This window comes from Lipotes vexillifer, unplaced genomic scaffold (assembly GCF_000442215.2).
Source record: "Lipotes vexillifer unplaced genomic scaffold, Lipotes_vexillifer_v1.1 scaffold1029, whole genome shotgun sequence".
In the NCBI taxonomy this organism is placed as follows: domain Eukaryota; kingdom Metazoa; phylum Chordata; class Mammalia; order Artiodactyla; family Lipotidae; genus Lipotes; species Lipotes vexillifer.
In genome coordinates, this window is record NW_006789305.1 from 634,907 (window position 1) to 640,726 (window position 5,820).

Genomic DNA, 5,820 nt, shown 5'->3' on the forward strand with positions numbered 1-5,820 from the left:
GGAACAGGAATTATGTAGCTGAAGGGCCATTTTTATTTGTCATTATCAATCATTAGGGCTGAAACTTCAGTTTCTACTAAATAGCCTTCAGACCTCTAATGTCAGAGATAATTCTAGGTCAACCTCCATTCACACTAGAGTGAGCCACTGACAAGTTAAGGATTCTAACAAGTACATTTATGACATACTCCCAAAATAATATACAAAAACAAAAACAAAAAATTATAAGATACTATCCAACTGGTGTTAAATAGCTTGCCCAAGGTAAGTGGCATCAGTAAGGGGCAGAATAGAAATTTAAAACCAAGTGTGTCTCACCATTAATAATAAACCTTTTCCCACAATAATAAACCACCTTCCTCATTTCACTACTGATATGCTTATGGGCAAAGGCCATCTTGGGAATCTAATCTTTGCATAATCTTACCTATCCTTTGCATTATCTGTACAATCAATGTTGTAAGGCTACAGAAACAGAGTATACCCTTCATGAGCAATGTGGGGTAAAATTTCCTCTTTTGTTTATTTCTCTCTGGGCCTTCAATGTAGCACCCTCCCAACTACCCCTTCCCCTCCCTACCAGCCCACATACCCTTCACTCTTGCAGTTCAAATATTGTACTCTTAATTAATACTGAAAAATGAGGCCAGAATTTTTTCACTATCACTTGCTTCTCTTGATGTTCTGGCGATAACAATTAATATCCCTTTCCCAAAGCCTCATCTCATTATATCATTGGCTCAAAATCCAGGATCTTGTCATCTGCACCAGGTCCACATGTGAATGAGGATCCTGGGGTACAGCTCCTCTCAACATGAAGACCTATAACTAAGAAAAAAAGTTCTTGTCTTCCCTCCCCCAAACACCCAATATATGAGAAAGGGACAAAATAATTGTAACAGAACTCCCATTCAAAAAGGAGGGAATGGAGACATTTAACAGTCACTGGTCCATAGCAGTAAAATGATCATCAGGAACTATGCAAATGATTGCCTCTGTAATGTTCCAAAGCACCACTGTCATTGGCGGGCACTCATTGTATGTGTTACTATTTACCAACTAAGACAGACATTAGAAGGCCATTTTTCTAAAAGCAGAGTATCAACTACCCTCATGGATTTTTTTTGTTTGTTAGTTTCTGCTTTATAACAGAGTGAATCAGTTATACATATACATATATTCCCATATCTCTTCCCTCTTTGTCTCCCTCCCTCCCACCCTCCCTATCCCACCCCTCCAGGCAGCCACAAAGAACCGATCCGGAATCCCTGTGCCATGCGGCTGCTTCCCACTGGCTATCTACCTTACATTTGTTAGTATATATATGTCCATGTCTCTCTCTCGCCCTATCACAGCTCACCCTTCCCCCTCCCCATATCCTCAAGTCTGTTCTCCAGTAGGTCTGTGTCTTTATTCCTGTTTTGCCCCTAGGTGCTTCATAACATTTTTTTTTCTTAAATTCCATATATATGTGTTAGCATACGGTATTTGTCCTTCTCTTTCTGACTTACTTCACTCTGTATGACAGACTCTAGATCTATCCACCTCATTACAAATAGCTCAATTTCGTTTCTTTTTATGGCTGAGTAATATTCCATTGTATATATGTGCCACATCTTCTTTATCCATTCATCCGACGACGGGCACTTAGGTTGTTTCCATCTCCGGGCTATTGTAAATAGAGCTGCAATGAACATTTTGGTACATGACTCTTTCTGAATTCTGGTTTCCTCAGGGTATATACCTAGTAGTGGGATTGCTGGGTCATATGGTAGTTCTATTTGTAGTTTTTTAAGGAACCTCCATACTGTTCTCCATAGTGGCTGAACCAATTCACATTCCCACCAGCAGTGCAAGAGTGTTCCCTTTCTTTTCTCCATACCCTCTCCAGCATTTATTGCTTCTAGATTTTTTGATGATGGCCATTCTGACTGGTGTGAGATGATATCTCATTGTAGTTTTGATTTGCATTTCTCTAATGATTAATGATGTTGAGCATTCTTTCATGTGTTTGTTGGCAGTCTGTATATCTTCTTTGGAGAAATGTCTATTTAGGTCTTCTGCCCATTTTTGGATTGGGTTGTTTTTTTGATATTGAGCTGCATGAGCTGCCTGTAAATTTTGGAGATTAATCCTTTGTCAGTTGATTCATTTGCAAATATTTTCTCCCATTCTGAGGGTTGTCTTTTGGTCTTGTTTATGGTTTCCTTTGCTGTGCAAAAGCTTTGAAGTTTCATTAGGTCCCATTTGTTTATTTTTGTTATCTCCATTACTCTAGGAGATGGGTCAAGAAGGATCTTGCTGTGATTTATGTCATAGATCATAGAGTGTTCTGCCTATGTTTTCCTCTAAGAGTTTGATAGTTTCTGGCCTTACATTTAGGTCTTTAATCCATTTTGAGCTTATTTTTGTGTATGGTGTTAGGGAGTGATCTAATCTCATACTTTTACATGTACCTGTCCAGTTTTCCCAGCACCACTTATTGAAGAGGCTGTCCTTTCTCCACTGTATATTCCTGCCACCTTTATCAAAGATAAGGCGTCCATATTTGCGTGGGTTTATCTCTGGGCTTTCTATCCTATTCCATTGATCTAGCTTTCTGTTTTTGTGCCAGTACCATACTGTCTTGATTACTGTAGCTTTGTAGTATAGTCTGAAGCCAGGGAGCCTGATTCCTCCAGCTCCATTTTGTGTTCTCAAGATTGATTTGGCTATTCGGGGTCTTTTGTGTTTCCATACAAATTGTGAAATTTTTTGTTCTAGTTCTGTGAAAAATGCCAGTGGTAGTTTGATAGGGATTGCATTGAATCTATAGATTGCTTTGGATAGTAAAGTCATTTTCACAATGTTGATTCTTCCAATCCAATAACATGGTATATATCTCCATCTATTTGTATCATCTTTAATTTCTTTCATCAGTGTCTTATAATTTTCTGCATACAGGTCTTTTGTCTCCTTAGGTAGGTTTATTCCTAGATATTTTATTCTTTTTGTTGCAATGGTAAATGGGAGTGTTTTCTTGATTTCACTTTCAGATTTTTCATCATTAGTATATAGGAATGCCAGAGATTTCTGTGCATTAATTTTGTATCCTGCTACTTTACCAAATTCATTGATTAGCTCTAGTAGTTTTCTGGTAGCATCTTTAGGATTCTCTATGTATAGTATCATGTCATCTGCAAACAGTGACAGCTTTACTTCTTCTTTTCCGATTTGGATTCCTTTTATTTCCTTTTCTTCTCTGATTGCTGTGGCTAAAACTTCCAAAACTATGTTGAATAAGAGTGGTGAGAGTGGGCAACCTTGTCTTGTTCCTGACCTTAGTGGAAATGCTTTCAGTTTTTCGCCATTGAGGATGATGTTGGCTGTGGGCTTGTCATATACGGCCTTTATTATATTGAGGAAAGTTCCCTCTACACCTACTTTCTGCAGGGTTTTTATCATAAATGGGTGTTGAATTTTGTCAAAAGCTTTCTCTGCATCTATTGAGATGATCATATGGTTTTTCTCCTTCAATTTGTTAATATGGTTAATCACATTGATAGATTTGCGTATATTGAAGAATCCTTGCATTCCTGGAATAAACCCCACTTGATCATGGTGTATGATCCTTTTAATGTGCTGTTGGATTCTGTTTGCTAGTATTTTGTTGAGGATTTTTGCATCTATGTTCATCAGTGATATTGGCCTGTAGTTTTCTTTCTTTGTGACATCCTTGTCTGGTTTTGGTATCAAGGTGATGGTGGCCTCGTAGAATGAGTTTGGGAGTGTTCCTCCCTCTGCTATATTTTGGAAGAGTTTGAGAAGGATAGGTGTTAGCTCTTCTCTAAATGTTTGATAGAATTCGCCTGTGAAGCCATCTGGTCCTGGGCTTTTGTTTGTTGGAAGATTTTTAATCACAGTTTCAATTTCAGTGCTTGTGATTGGTCTGTTCATATTTTCTATTTCTTCCTGATTCAGTCTTGGCAGTTTGTGCATTTCTAAGAATTTGTCCATTTCTTCCAGATTGTCCATTTTATTGGCATAGAGTTGCTTGTAGTAATCCCTCATGATTTTTTTTATTTCTGCAGTGTCAGTTGTTACTTCTCCTTTTTCATTTCTAATTCTATTGATTTGAGTCTTCTCCCTTTTTTTCTTGATGAGTCTGGCTAATGGTTTATCAATTTTGTTTATCTTCTCAAAGAACCAGCTTTTAGTTTTATTGATCTTTGCTATTGTTTCCTTCATTTCTTTTTCATTTATTTCTGATCTGATTTTTATGATTTCTTTCCTTCTGCTAACTCTGGGGTTTTTTTGTTCTTCTTTCTCTAATTGCTTGAGGTGCAAGGTTAGGTTGTTTATTCGAGATGTTTCCTGCTTCTTAAGGTGGGCTTGTATTGCTATAAACTTCCCTCTTAGAACTGCTTTTGCTGCATCCCATAGGTTTTGGGTCGTTGTATCTCCATTGTCATTTGTTTCTAGGTATTTTTTAATTTCCTCTTTGATTTCTTCAGTGATCACTTCGTTATTAAGTAGTGTATTGTTTAGCCTCCATGTGTTTGTATTTTTTACAGATCTTTTCCTATAATTGATATCTAGTCTCATGGCGTTGTGGTCGGAAAAGATACTTGATACAATTTCAATTTTCTTAAATTTACCAAGGCTTGATTTGTGACCCAAGATATGATCTATCCTGGAGAATGTTCCATGAGCACTTGAGAAAAATGTGTATTCTGTTGTTTTTGGATGGAGTGTCCTATAAATATCAATTAAGTCCATCTTGTTTAATGTATCATTTAAAGCTTGTGTTTCCTTATTTATTTTCATTTTGGATGATCTGTCCATTGGTGAAAGTGGGGTGTTGAAGTCCCCTACTATGAATGTGTTACTGTCGATTTCCCCTTTTATGGCTGCTAGTTTTTGCCTTATGTATTGAGGTGCTCCTATGTTGGGTGCATAAATATTTACAATTGTTATATCTTCTTCTTGGATCGATCCCTTAATCATTATGTAGTGTCCTTCTTTGTCTCTTCTGATAGTCCTTATTTTAAAGTCTATTTTGTCTGATATGAGAATTGCTACTCCAGCTTTCTTTTGGTTTCCATTTGCATGGAATATCTTTTTCCATCCCCTTACTTTCAGTCTGTATGTGTCTCTAGGTCTGAAGTGGGTCTCTTGTAGACAGCATATATATGGGTCTTGTTTTTGTATCCATTCAGCCAATCTGTGTCTTTTGGTGGGAGCATTTAGTCCATTTACATTTAAGGTAATTATCGATATGTATGTTCCTATTCCCATTTTCTAAATTGTTTTGGGTTCGTTATTATAGGACTTTTCCTTCTCTTGTGTTTTTGTCTAGAGAAGTTCCTTTAGCATTTGTTGTAAAGCTGGTTTGGTGGTGCTGAACTCTCTCAGCTTTTGCTTGTCTGTAAAGGTTTTAATTTCTCCATCAAATCTGAATGAGATCCTTGCTGGGTAGAGTAATCTTGGTTGCAGGTTTTTCTCCTTCATCACTTTCAGTATGTCCTGCCACTCCCTTCTGGCTTGTAGAGTTTCTGCTGAGAGATCAGCTGTTAACCTTATGGGGATTCCCTTGTGTGTTATTTGTTGTTTTTCCCTTGCTGCTTTTAATATGCTTTCTTTGTATTTAGTTTTTGACAGTTTGATTAATATGTGTCTTGGCGTATTTCTCCTTGAATTTATCCTGTATGGGACTCTCTGTGCTTCCTGGACTTGATTAACGATTTCCTTTCCCATATTAGGGAAGTTTTCAACTATAATCTCTTCAAATATTTTCTCAGTCCCTTTCTTTTTCTCTTCTTCTTCTGGAACCCCTATAAT